This window comes from Rutilus rutilus (genome assembly GCF_951802725.1).
Source record: "Rutilus rutilus genome assembly, chromosome: 1".
Taxonomy (NCBI): Eukaryota; Metazoa; Chordata; class Actinopteri; order Cypriniformes; family Leuciscidae; genus Rutilus; species Rutilus rutilus.
Window position 1 is genome coordinate 77,515,082 of NC_140209.1, and position 13,984 is coordinate 77,529,065.

At 39.4% G+C, this 13,984-nt stretch overlaps 2 long non-coding RNA genes across 5 annotated transcripts; both read left to right on the forward strand.

The window, feature by feature from the left end:
- Positions 1 to 607: 607 nt before the first annotated feature.
- Positions 608 to 4,847, forward strand: LOC311288083. 4 transcript variants are annotated; one of them, XR_014626869.1, is made up of 6 exons: positions 608 to 930; positions 1,835 to 1,947; positions 2,958 to 3,031; positions 3,100 to 3,227; positions 3,354 to 3,456; positions 4,279 to 4,847. It is a non-coding gene; the product is annotated as an uncharacterized lncRNA (long non-coding RNA). The 4 variants fall into 4 exon arrangements; XR_014626871.1 differs by having other exon boundaries at positions 608 to 845; positions 4,279 to 4,845; XR_014626870.1 differs by lacking the exon at positions 3,100 to 3,227 and having other exon boundaries at positions 4,279 to 4,845.
- A 6,795-nt stretch (positions 4,848 to 11,642) lies between these two features.
- Positions 11,643 to 13,726, forward strand: LOC311288095. The gene is made up of 6 exons (XR_014626873.1): positions 11,643 to 11,669; positions 11,841 to 11,913; positions 12,533 to 12,610; positions 12,823 to 12,903; positions 13,156 to 13,245; positions 13,477 to 13,726. It is a non-coding gene; the product is annotated as an uncharacterized lncRNA (long non-coding RNA).
- The last annotated feature ends 258 nt before the right edge of the window (positions 13,727 to 13,984 follow it).

Here is a 13,984-nt window from a genome sequence, read left to right on the forward strand (position 1 = left end):
TAAAATTTCGGATGAGTAAGTCTTTTTAAATTTACTTGCATTAGTTGACAAGCTATTTTATATAAACGTACATATTTTACTGGTTGGACCATTTCCATACTTGCAATTCAGAGTAGCCTATTGACATTTAAAATATATCTTAATAGGCAGGTTTTAGTTATATTTAAATGGTCTAGGTGTAGCAAGTGTGCTTTAAGAATAATTTGTGATTCCACTTGTCATGACCATTTTTGGGTCTTCCTTTCCGTCCGCCATGCTGATCTGGGGGTGACGCACTTTATTTCTTCCCAGTCTGCATGAGAAATCATAGCGGTAGGTCACGCAAGTTTATGTGCTGATTAAACAAGGCCGTATTTCTTGTAACTGATTGTTTTATATGTAATACTTGTATAATCGTGACTTTAACCCCCGCTGTAGTGGACACACATATGTTTTATTTATTATTTTTATTTCTATATTAATTTTATCCTTTATTAATTACAGTGTGTCGTGCATTGCTGCCGCACGCTGCTCTAAAGTGCTGAACAAGTCCTCATATACTGTTCTGTTACTGCAGGTACATGAATTATTGTTGTATGTTCTGAAAATGTGTTTTGTAAAAGTTTATGCCCAGTCTGCATGAGAAATCATAGCGTGTGTCGTGCATTGCTGCCGCACGCTGCTCTAAAGTGCTGAACAAGTCCTCATATACTGTTCTGTTACTGCAGATCAAATATAGAGAATTGAGAGACGAACTACAGCGTTCATGAGTATTACTTGAAGCCTAACACAACGCAGATAACACACCGCTACAACTGGTGCCGTGATCGTTGCTTCACTTTTCGTGGGACCAGGCTGGTACAGACGTGAGTGAAGGAGTTGCCGGGGTGATGGGCGAACGAGCGCCGCTGCAACGTGACTGAGCGCTGCACGTGACTGAGTGGATGAGAGGTTCGCCTTTGGTATATGAGATGTGAACTGAACGATCTGATTCCAGGAAACTTTTGAAGTGTCAAAGGGGACTGAAATATTTTGATGATTGAAGTTAATTATAGCCTATTGTAATTTTTTATTTTTATTTGGTAATTACAAAAAAAAAAAAAAAAAAAAAAGGAAAACAATCAGAAGTAGTATTTTAATTTGATTGTCAGAGACTAATATGGAGGGTTTTAATGGACAGATGAATGTGGGCAGAGGGAGAGGTGTACTGAGGTTCATGCAAGCCCATCAGACAGGTGGGGCTGATAAAATAAGTCCACTTTCATCAACCCCTATTAACACAAGACATGCTAATATGCCGACGCCCACTGTGTCTCAGTCTTGTGCCATTTCAGATGATTCTGTACAGTTCTCTGATGTAACCACTGTACCAGTAACTCTGATAAATGACATAGTAAAACAAATAGGTAGCAGCATTGGGCAGAACATCCTTTCCTGTCTTGAATCTGGGGGTTTTGGCCAAAACAGGCAAAGTGATTCAACTATTAATGTAAGTGACTTGTCAAAAGTCAGCTTAGTTGTTAAGCAAGATGTAAATGAGCCCCCGTTTTTCAGAGGTGATGGGGAAGAGAAAATTTGTGTTGACGAGTGGGTGGAGACCGTAAAAATATGTTTGAGAAAACATGCAGTTCCCTTGAAAGACCAAGCCGAAGAGGTACTGACAAAGCTAAAGGACACTGTAAAAAATCCAACTTGCAAATTGTTAACTCAGTTTAAAATTTTAAGTTGAGTGGGCAAATTTTTTACTGCAATGTTGAGTTTACTTATAAAAACTATTTAACTGCAAGTGCACTACTATTTTGTCCAATGAACACAAACAATTAAGTTGAGAAAACTTAATATTTTGATTTCATAGTTCGAACGTTTAACTTCCCGTCATCGCGCATGCGCAGTCTGTCTCGCTGTACGTTACTTGGGGTTTCCTCCTCCAACCACGCTATCGAAGGGACTGGATTTCATCTGATTGCGGTAAGTTTTCTTTAAGATTTATGAATGAAAATAGGCTATAAATTGCACACATATGTTGATAAAATATAGTATTATGTTAAAAGATATATTTCGTGGTGACGATAAGTTTCTATTGTTAGAGATTATCCACGTAGCACATTGCTACTTAACGTGCTAACGTTACCCAGACTAACGTTAGAGTGAGAAAACATGCTTGAAAAAGAAGGACAAGGACGTGCATGGTGTTTAAAAGATGTTAAAAATGTTAAGCTCAGTAAGTCGTGAATAAAGACTTAAATGCGGTGCTTGCGCTGATTGAGAGACAGAAAGCCGCTTCTCTCGGACAGAATCTGAGTGCGAATTCAGCTATCTTTCGTGGCGTATTGCGATTTAATAATGACACATACAATTATGTCAATAACAAAAAAACAAAACAAAAAAAGTATTCAAGTAAACACAGTCGGCAATGTCTTAAGTGAACATAACCAATTTGGTGAAACCTAGATGTTTCAGTATTAGATCCATGAGCTCTTAAAGTGACCGCAGTCCGTTCAATTTAATTTCAAGTTTATTTGTCACGTATACAAATTTCAGTTACAATTTGTACATGCTTAGGTTGAGGCTCAGTCATTCTACAGTAGTGCAATATAATTAAATACAATACAATTTAGAGGAAAAATTTAATAATAGAAGCCTATGCAAAACTAATGTGTTATGTTAAAAACATGTATGTTAGCTTTGCATATCAAATAATAGAATGGGTAGTATGTGTGCGGTATGTTTTAAAGTGAATAGGATAAAAATATTGTGTATCCTTAAATATTAGGCTAAATCCTTAATGTTAATCAATTAACAAAAGACAAAATCGCTGTAAATACAGTGAAACCTATGCATTGATTCTTTTTCACATTTGATATTCATTTTCTGTATTATTTTTGCTACATGTTAAATTAACCTACTGTAACTGATTTTTTTGTTGTTTTGTTTAATAAAATTATGTATCTTTGTTCTGTTGTATTTGTCCTTTTTAGACTAAAGAACATCAGTACAGTGACAAGATCCTTGGATGTGCTAAAACAGTGGCCTTTATTTTTTAAAAGATCAGGTGAGTTGAACTGAATTTACTTACTGTTTCTTACTGTTTCAACAATGTTTTTTTTTTTTTTTTTTCAGGGTCTCTGCTGAGTATTACAGTATCACACAAACTGATCCGAAGAGCACCTTTTTCTCTTAGTTAAATGAATACACATCTAGTTGTACAGAGCAAGTGGTGGAGATGAAGATCCTTACTTGATCATCAAGTAATTATTTTGCATGTGATCATATCTCTCTGGTTAAAGACTGAATGGTGCCATCTCTTTTTCAAGGTAATTCCCATGCTTCACTTTGTATATAACTTGTTCCGTATTTGTTTTTCTGTCTTTCAGACACAGAAACTCCAATGTGCTTCCTCAAAGAAAGTCTACAACTCTTAAAGGTCTGCCTTTGTTTATGAGGGAAAAGTCTGGAAACATCCTGAAGACTTGCCTGGTAAGAAGATCATCAGCATATACACTCACACCTGATATATTTCACGTATTTACCAGATGCTGTTAAGAGATAGGTTTTGTGTGATATACAAAACTTATCATCAACAGACAAAGTCATGGTAAAAATTACTTTATTAAATAATTGTAGTTGAAACTTTCTCAGTGATCAGTTTGACTTCATCTGATAGCACAAATTCAACAAGTTGTTATTTTACCAAAGCAAAGACAGTGGAAAATTACTGCTTCACAACACTGTCCGGAGACATTCCCTCTGATATCTAACCTGTTAAAACAATACAGTGCACAATCATAAGGTTAAACAGTAATGTAGCAATAGCAGAGTAAATAAAATTAATATAATATGAAAGAATATGAATATAGGAGATATAAACAAGAAAAGGCAGCATGAAAGTAATCCATGTGACTCTAGTGATTTAAACCAATCTTCACTGATGCAATATGACCAGTTTTGGGTGATGAACAGAATGTGTGCCTTAATACATGTACGATTTTGGGTGACCTAAAATAACTAAACTAAAACTAAAAAAAGCATTAAATCAGAATGGCCGTGGATTCTGCTGTGGACGAGTGCCACAGGCAATCACATCAATGCTGATATGGCATTGTTTGGAGTTGGGAAAATGTTTTCCGTTTATCAGTTTTAGCTCTATGGCTGAATTTGAACATGCTTAAAAAACATGACCACCTTTACTTTTCAAGTGAAGTTACATGAGCAGACCTTTAGGAACACTCTGTGGTCTAACATAATTCAATACAATAAAAAAATGACCCTAATTTTATGCTGATTTATTTTCTACTGCAGGACACAGAGCCAGAAGACATTCACAAGGGGAGAAGATGAGGACCTTAACTATCGTTGAAGATGATGTTGCCACTGTCCACTCAAACCCAAATATAAGGTGCCTCTCTGTAGTACTATAAGAGCAGTTTGGGCCAGATAATGTGCAAGACCTTTGCCACAGTTGTTACTCTCCTCTTTGGCTTGATTTATGGCCCCAATGTTAATTATTCTAAAGCATTAAAATACACCAGTAGTAACTGGTTAAGAAAAAAATTGTTTAGTTTGTTTAGAAAAAAAAACGTTTATTTATCTTGACCTAAAGTGCTCCGCAAGGCTGATTATTTTTTTTTGCATAGTCCTTCAAAAGATTGTCCAAGTAGCTGCAATCCATATGGATAATTGTAAGGTTGAGCATTTATTTATTCCAGTTTGTACTCTAATTTTGTGCATAGTGTTTTTTTTTTTTTTTTTAAATAAATCTTGAAGAGTGGAATAGAACTTCATCACCTTAAAATATGTGTACCTAATGCAAATAGAAAATGTGTTGTTTTGCAGAATATTTGTCAATAAATAAGTTCTGTAATGATAGCAATGTCTTTTGTATTGTGTTGTATTTACAGTATGGTTTACTCCCTGCATTTGGATTCTTAATGTGAAGGCTGTACAAGTATCTGGGTGAGATATTTGAAAAAGTTGAATCAACTTAAAAAAGTAAAAAAGTTGAATCAACTTAAAAAAGTTAAAAATTGAATCAACTTAAAGTGAAGCAACCAGCTGCAAAGCTTTTTTGAGTTTACTGAACTTCAGGACCTCTGTAGTTGTGCTTACTCGTTTCTTTGAGTTGGACTGGTAGTTGGATGAACTTCGACCACTGAAGTTGAGTAAACTCAAAAATGCTTTGCAGCTGGTTGCTTCACTTTTTTAAGTTTACTCAACTTTTTATTTTTTACAGTGGACAAGGCACGTGATGTAGTTAAAGTAGGGCTGAGAAGTAACCCACTGATTGACCTCAGTAATGGTCCAAAGCCAATTTTTGACCTGCTAAAACAACACTGCAGTGATACTGTATATTCATGCATGCCGTTGGCAGATTTTTACGCCACTCTGCCTTTAAAAAATGAGAATCCATTCGATTACTGGATTAGGCTGCATAATGCGATCGACATTGCTGGGGAAGGACTGAAAAGACAAGGAAAAACTCTTGATGACCCCTTGCGTGAGGTCACTGTAATGTTTATTCGGAACTGCCCTGATCCAGAGCTGGCTCTGATATTTAAGTGTAAGCCACTGGATGAATGGAATGCAGCTGATGTGCAGATTAGACTGGATGAGTATCAGAGGGAGAAGAAGCTAAAAGAACGCAAGTCTAACGTGCATGTGAGTAACATTGCGTGTCATGCCCAGTCAACCAATGCTTTGTATGCTCAAGGTATGGAGAAAAGTGCAGCAGTAGCTCCAACTCAGGATACCGAGCGCAGTAGTCAGGATCAGTCTTTGAGTCACATGATCAGACTGTTGGAACGAGTTTTGGACCAGAGTTCTTACCAGCAGCCGACTAGAGTGAACAGACCTCAACATAAAGTACGAAGTAGTGTAAACAAACAAAATGTTGCATGCGAAGTATGTGGGGATGCAAGTCACGATACTTTTTCACACTGTCGAATTAACCGCTTGTGCTTTAACTGCCATGCCCCTGGCCACAGAGCATCATCCTGTTCCGCCGGGACCGGCCCTAAACCAAATGTTCAACAAAGCGGTCCTGACTCAGCTCAGTTGGGAAACTAGATGGCCCACATGCGGAGGGGACTAGCGGTGGGCCGTGCATAATGTCCCCTGATAATGAGGATATCGATTTAGCATCTATATATTCTGAGTTTTGCAGTACTGTTGACGACAAGACTAAAGTGATTTTTCAAAATGTTCAGAGACTTAACACAAATGATGATCTGTTCTTTACTGATGTTTTAATACAGGATGTTATTTTGCTTCGAGCCATGCTTGACAGTGGGTCTATGGCCTGTACAGTTAGTACTCAAGCTCTGTCCAAACTCATAGAAGCAAAAGTACTTACCCCAGATGACATATCTCCAACAATACACACACTGATTGGCTGTGGTGGTCAGAAAACGAGCCCACTGGGAGTGTGTGATGTACAGATGAAAGTGTTCGACTGCTCCTTTTCTGTACCTGCTTTAATTGTTGAGGGGCAGAATGCTGACTTAATTTTGGGGAGTAATGTCATAAAACATATCATTCACGACATGAAAATCTCTAGTGATTTCTGGGGGAGGGTATTTGAATCACAGAGCAAGGACTCTGATACAAAAGCTTTGATTCAACTTTTGAGCAATGTTGAGTCATGGAAAGGGGCAGAGCCATAAAGTAGGAACTGTAAAGCTGAAACATGCTGTCACTCTTGAGCCCATGAAAGAACATATAGTGTGGGGAAAATTAATTAGTGACAAAACCCTATCAGCAGGCAGTACAATTGTTGTGGAGCCCAGCACAGCGCGCACTGCACCGAGAAATGTGCTGGTGGGCAGGATAGTTGTGTCCTTATGGGGGGATGGTAGTACGCCAGTCAAAGTTATTAACCCATCGGACAAACCTGTCTGTCTGAAACGCAACTGCAAGTTGGCTGATGTGTACACCTGTATGGCTCTTGAGGACTTTGATGTCGACTATCTTTGCATGTCTGATCAACCGATGAAAAATTTGGAGTGTAATGGATTAGAGACTGACAGCCAAATAAAATGCAGTACTGTGAAATGTGAGACAGGGAGTCAACACTGTGCGCCACATGGGCTCGCTGGCTCAACGCTGTCTAGCCTGGGACTCCATGACGTTGACATAAGCTCAAATTGTTTGTCGCCTTACTGGAGAACGAGGTTGGCTGAACTATTGATCAAGTACGAGTCGGTATTTTCACGTCATGGGCTAGACTGTGGTAGGGCCAAAGGCTTTGTTCACAAAATCTGTCTAAGTGATACTAAGCCTTTCAGGCTCCCTTATAGAAGGTTGTCACCATCTCACTATGAGAAGTTACGAGAGGCATTGAGCGACATGGAGGAGCGTGACATAATCAGAAAGTCAACAAGTGATTATGCATCGCCCTTGGTGTTAGTCTGGAAGAGGAATGGTGATTTGAGACTGTGCACGGACTTTCGCTGGCTGAATGCGCGCACCGTCAAAGATGCACATCCTCTTCCGCATCAAGCAGATGCACTTGCGGCTCTCGGTGGTAATGCATTCTTTTCCACAATGGACTTAACATCAGGCTATTATAACGTAGAAGTGCATGAGAGCGACAGAAAATTCACAGCATTTACTACTCCATTTGGTCTTTACGAATATAACAGGCTTCCGCAGGGCCTATGTAATAGTCCTGCGACATTCATGAGGATGATGATGAGCATATTTGGTGATCAGAACTTCATGAGCATGTTGTGCTATCTTGATGACATCCTCGTTTTTGCTCCTGATGAACAGCTTGCTTTGGAACGACTAGAGATGGTATTCCACAGACTTCAAACTCACAATCTGAAGCTGTCTCAGAAGAAGTGTCATTTCTTGAAACCTTCAGTTAAATTTCTTGGCCACATTGTGAGTAGTGAAGGAGTGACTACTGATCCTGAAAAGGTCAAAGCTATTGTAGACATCACAGAACAGGATCTTATGGAAGATGGCACCGACATTCCATCACAAACAAAACTAAGGTCATTCTTGGGGATGGTAGTTTTCTACCAGCAGTATATCGAAGGCTGTTCTCGCATTGGTAGACCCCTCTTTGCATTAACATCGGGCATGAGGAAACCAAGGCACACCAAAGGACAGAAACGTGTGATGGCAGGCAGAAAACTTACCTCTTCTGACTGGACCCAGGAATGTCAAGATGCATTTAACTCACTGAAGCAGGCTTTACTTGAAAGAGTCACTTTGGCGCACCCAGATTTTAGCAAACCTTTCTTGCTGTCTATTGATGCGTCCAGTAATGGGCTTGGTGCAGTTCTTTCTCAAGTGGTGGCGGGTGGGGAGGTTGCTCGTCCCATAGCCTTTGCTAGCAAGTCACTTAATTATGCCCAATCAAGGTATCCAGCACACAGGCTAGAGTTTTTTGCTCTGAAATGGGCAGTCTGTGACAAATTTAGTCACTGGCTCAGGGGTCAACAGTTCTCCATATGCAACATGACATCATGACTTTGCGTAAACATACACGCCACTTTCAAATCAAGTGGCGTGTTATCTATACGCATTTTGAGCTATCCGCGTGTATGTCCACGCCGTCATCTTCCGCGTGTATGTCTACGCCGTTAAATGTCCGAGTGATGGCGTGTATGTCTACGCCGTTAAATGTCCGAGCGAAACGAAGCAAAATGTAAATCTACATCTGGGGAGCGATATTTTTTTACTAGGATGGTAGGGGAAGACTCATAAATGGTATTAACCCCAGTGACGGGTAGGTTTAGGGACGGGGTTGGGGTAAGTCATATAGAGAGTAATGTAACGTTAAGTCAACGGCGTTGATAAACACGCTGAAAAGCGATTATGCGTGTTGATAGCACGCCAAAAATGGAAATACGAATTGGCGTGTCATACATACGCCATTTCATGAGATCAGTCTGCCATATGGACAGACAACAACCCGCTGACCTACATTCTTACGAAACCCAAGTTGGATGCTTGTGAGCAAAGATGGGTCGCGAAGCTCGCACCATATAATTTTGACATCAAATACATCCCTGGGCCAAAGAATGTAGTCGCTGATGCCCTCAGCCGTGAACCATTTGTGCGACCCAGTGTGTTCCACCGACTTACCAGAGTTCCCTATGATGCTCTCTTGGAGGAGTCTCGTGCAGTGAATACAGACAATGTGCAAGATGTGTTTCGCTGGTCATGTCATCCCTTTGAGAGGCAAGCACAAGACAAGCCCTGTTCAGATGTTGAGATGAACAATGCTGCTTTGTCAAGTCAGCTGGTATTTCTCAAGAAGACATTTCGGCCATTCTGCAAAGCAGTAGACAACAAGAAAATCATGTTCAGCCATATGCTTACCTGCTTCCACAGCTACTTGAGTCAATCATTCCATCTCGGTTGTCAGATGATCCATTGCTGTCAAAACAGGAGATGATGGACTTACAACATGCTGATCCTCACCTGAACAGAGTGCTTTTCTTTGTGGAGCGCAAACGTAGGCCGTCTAGGAGGGAAAGGAACAAGGAAGCACCTAGTGTTCTTCGGTTTTTGAGAAACTGGAACAAACTGTCAGTAAGAACAGGCTTATTATATCGTGTCTCCAAAGATGTCGTCACACGAAAGAAGACTTTTCAGTTTATTGTGCCTGCTGCTCTCCGTGATGTAGTCCTCAAGGGAGTACATGATGAAGCTGGACACCAGGGACAACACAGAACTCTCTACCTAACCAGATGTCGGTTCTACTGGCAAGGGTTGGAAAAAGATGTAAAGGAGTATGTGAGATGTTGCAAAAGATGTGTTGTCAGCAAGTCACCAGAGCCTGAGGCCAGAGCTCCACTGGAAAGTGTCAAAACATCAAGACCACTTGAGCTGGTTTGTGTGGATTTTTGGTCAGCTGAAGACTCGTCCAATAAGTCTCTGGATGTATTAGTCTTGACTGACCATTTCACTAAGCTGGCTCAGGCTTACCTTTGTCCTAATCAATCAGCGAAAGTAGTTGCGAAGCAGCTATGGGACAATTTCTTCTGCATCTACGGCTTTCCTGAACGAATTCATTCAGATCAGGGAGCAAGTTTTGAAAGTAGCCTGATTTCTGAGATGCTTCAGCTTGCTGGTGTTCGTAAATCACATACGACTCCATACCACCCAATGGGAAATGGGAGTGTCGAGAGGTTCAATCGAACATTGGGGAACATGATCCGTGCCTTACCACCTAAAGCAAAGCACAGATGGCCTCAAATGTTGAAGTCTCTCACTTTCTGCTATAATGCAACAATACACGAGACAACCAATTTCCCGCCATTCCAGCTGATGTTTGGTAGAACTCCTAGGTTGCCAATCGATATGATGTTTGACTCTGTGCTGCTTGATGACCAGGTGGTTGATTACAACCAGTATGTGCAGTCTTTCCGAGATGATCTTGCACAAGCAATGAAAGTGGCCCAATGTTCAGCTTCAAAACAACAACAGAGGCAAGCCAATCTCTACAACAAGAAGCAGAAAGGTGAGCGTGGCAAGAGGAAAACCGCTGATAGATGGGAGAGTCACATCTACATAGTGACAGAAATGAACAATGAGGTCCACACGTTCCGTATCAGAAATCGTGAGACGGGAACTGAGAAAGTTGTTCATAGAAATCTCATCATGCCAGTGAACTTCCTACCTCTTCAGAATGAAATGTCAGAAGATGATTCTTCCATGAATGTTGCCTCGAGCAGATCAAGTCTGTCTGTGAGCGAAAATGCAGAGTTGAGATTACCTGTCAATGAATCAGAAGAAAGAACTGTGGCGTGGGTATCGGAACTCCCAGGTTCCGAAGTTGCTCGTTCTGAGTCTGATTCTGTCCAGTTGATTGCAGATGAACGGTCTACTGTCCTGTCGGCACCTAATTCTACAAGCCTCAGTGGTCGAATGACATACAGATCTTTGACAGGTGAACCTGATGTTGATAGGTGCAGTAATCAGGCAGAGGCTGATGTCGATACTGCCGTATCCACTGACCATTTACTGGAGTGTTCCAGCGTACCTGCAACTCAGGGCGGGTCATTAACTGTCAAAACCAGATGTGGGAGAGTGGTTAAACCAGTCATTAGACTGATCCAGAATATGCACCAGAAGGTTATGTCTGGGTTATAGATTTTTTTTTTCTTTTTTTTTTTTCTCCTGTTTATAGAGGTATCATATATGTGAATAATTAAATACTGTGATTAAAATTCACGTATCTGTGTTTGTAGTACCTTGAAAGAAGGGAATTTGCGAATAATCTAAAGTAGATAGAAATGTATAAAGTGCTGTACTAAAATGACCACTAGAAGTATGTAATATGTAACAGGCATATTATTCCTTTGGGTGTTACGAGGCTTTGCAACCCTCTTACATTACTAATTCTGATAAGAATAGTCTTATGACTGGAGTTTAGTGTGTCACTTGATTTACAGTATTTTCTCTTGGTGCTATGAAATGATTTTGTTTCTCTTAGGGTCCTCTATTATGTGCTTATATGTACCTGTTTTGTTTTGAGTGACTTGGTAGCATATTGTGTTATTTTGTTTTGTCATGTACAAGTGGAAGTCAGCAGGGGGGAATGTAGCAAGTGTGCTTTAAGAATAATTTGTGATTCCACTTGTCATGACCATTTTTGGGTCTTCCTTTCCGTCCGCCATGCTGATCTGGGGGTGACGCACTTTATTTCTTCCCAGTCTGCATGAGAAATCATAGCGGTAGGTCACGCAAGTTTATGTGCTGATTAAACAAGGCCGTATTTCTTGTAACTGATTGTTTTATATGTAATACTTGTATAATCGTGACTTTAACCCCCGCTGTAGTGGACACACATATGTTTTATTTATTATTTTTATTTCTATATTAATTTTATCCTTTATTAATTACAGTGTGTCGTGCATTGCTGCCGCACGCTGCTCTAAAGTGCTGAACAAGTCCTCATATACTGTTCTGTTACTGCAGGTACATGAATTATTGTTGTATGTTCTGAAAATGTGTTTTGTAAAAGTTTATGCCCAGTCTGCATGAGAAATCATAGCGTGTGTCGTGCATTGCTGCCGCACGCTGCTCTAAAGTGCTGAACAAGTCCTCATATACTGTTCTGTTACTGCAGATCAAATAAAGAGAATTGAGAGACGAACTACAGCGTTCATGAGTATTACTTGAAGCCTAACACAACGCAGATAACACACCGCTATAGGCTATGCTGTATAATATGTAAAATGATATGTTTAGATCATAGGCCTAGTATGTATGAAAGTTACAATTTGGAAATTAATTTAGAAAATATTATGTATGTTTAGATTATATTTTGACTATAGTGTTTATGCTGCCTTATTATCATCAACGAAGAGTGCTTGCAAATATCTGTTGCAAATATGTGTAAATATGCCCAGCTGATGAATTGCAAATGTGTTAATGTTTGCGTTGTGCCAGTAATGGCCCATTGACACGCAATATAGGCATACAGCACGTGTCTACAATTATTCGCATCAGTTATTCATATAGACTAATGGTACTATACTTACGTAATGTAATGAAATATTTATGTAATAATAGTGTTCAACTTTTTTTTAAAAAGGAATGTAGCTGCATCACCCTCACCTGCAACTCGGAGGGCGCGCACTCCGCGCAGCAACAAAGTCGAAAATCAGAAAGAGTAAGTACATATTTACCCATGTTAGTTAAATTTTGTTTATATACTTAGATAATACAATATGAGCCTGTATGACTTTATTATTTATTTTTGGAGGTTGGTTGATAATGTTACATAATGTGTTATCAGCATGATAATGCCCATCAGTTGTGCATGTGCTGGAATAGTACTCTGTAAAATATATGATAATAATAGTTTTTAACTTTTTTTGAAAGGAATGTAGGTTGGTCACTCTCACCTCTCACTGCAACTCGCACTAAGAGGGCATGCAGCAACACAGACAGAAATCAGAAAGAGTAAGTACATATATTTACCCACTATTTTACAGATGTTAGTTCAATTTTGTTTATATACTTAGTGATGATACAAATGTACATGTGAAAACACAAAAATTGTGGTGTTATGTATGCACAATATTACAATTAGTGATTGGTAATGTTAACATAAAAGAGCTTATTTTTGTTGTTTTATCAACATGCTGATTGCCCATCAGTTATGCATGTGCTGGCATAGTACAGTACTTTGTTAAACCTTTATAATTTTTATAGGAATGTGGTAGCATCACTCTCACCTTCACCTGCAACTCGCACTGGGAGGGCACACGACAGGTGTCGTTCAGTTTTGAGAACAACTGAAAAGTAAGTACACTTATTCCCTTTCTTTCAGATATTAGTATAATTCTGTTTACATATTCCAATTTTACATAGTCCATACAAACAATGTGTCTGTATGGCTTATCAAAAAAATAAAAAAAAAATCCATCCATCCATATCTTTTCAATATCTGGGCAATATTACTTTTAGTGATTGAAATACAGCTGTTGTATTTTGTGTAATAAACATGCTCACAGTTGTTTGTTTGTTTTACAGCTATAAAGATGATGCTGATCATCTGTCTCTCTCTGTGTGCACTGAACACTTTAAGTATTTTTATTTCATTTTGCACTGTCTCTGTTTGCACTTTTGGCCCGAATGTTTCTTTTGAACTGTCTTTTTAAAATAAATACAGCCTTGGTGAGCAGCCTTGGTGAGTAAAGTTTTTATGTAAAGAAAATGTACAGTCAGATTACTACTTTTAACTTAAACTTGCTCTTTTGAATAAACTTCAAACGATACATTCAATCATTAAGTCTCCTCACATTCATTCTCTATAGTTCCCTCTGTCACGTTCCTCATTGATATTCCTAGGGGAGGGGCTTTGTCTCCTCAGGTGTAAATCACTGCATTATTCATGAAGTTTCACGCCCCTCCGCATACAGCCATTCTGACACTAAAAGTGTCTTACAAAAGTTAAAGGTGCTGTATGTAGTTTTTAGCGGCCTCTAGCGGTGATGTTTCAGATTGCAACCAATAAGTTTACAAGCGCGTGCTCTTACGC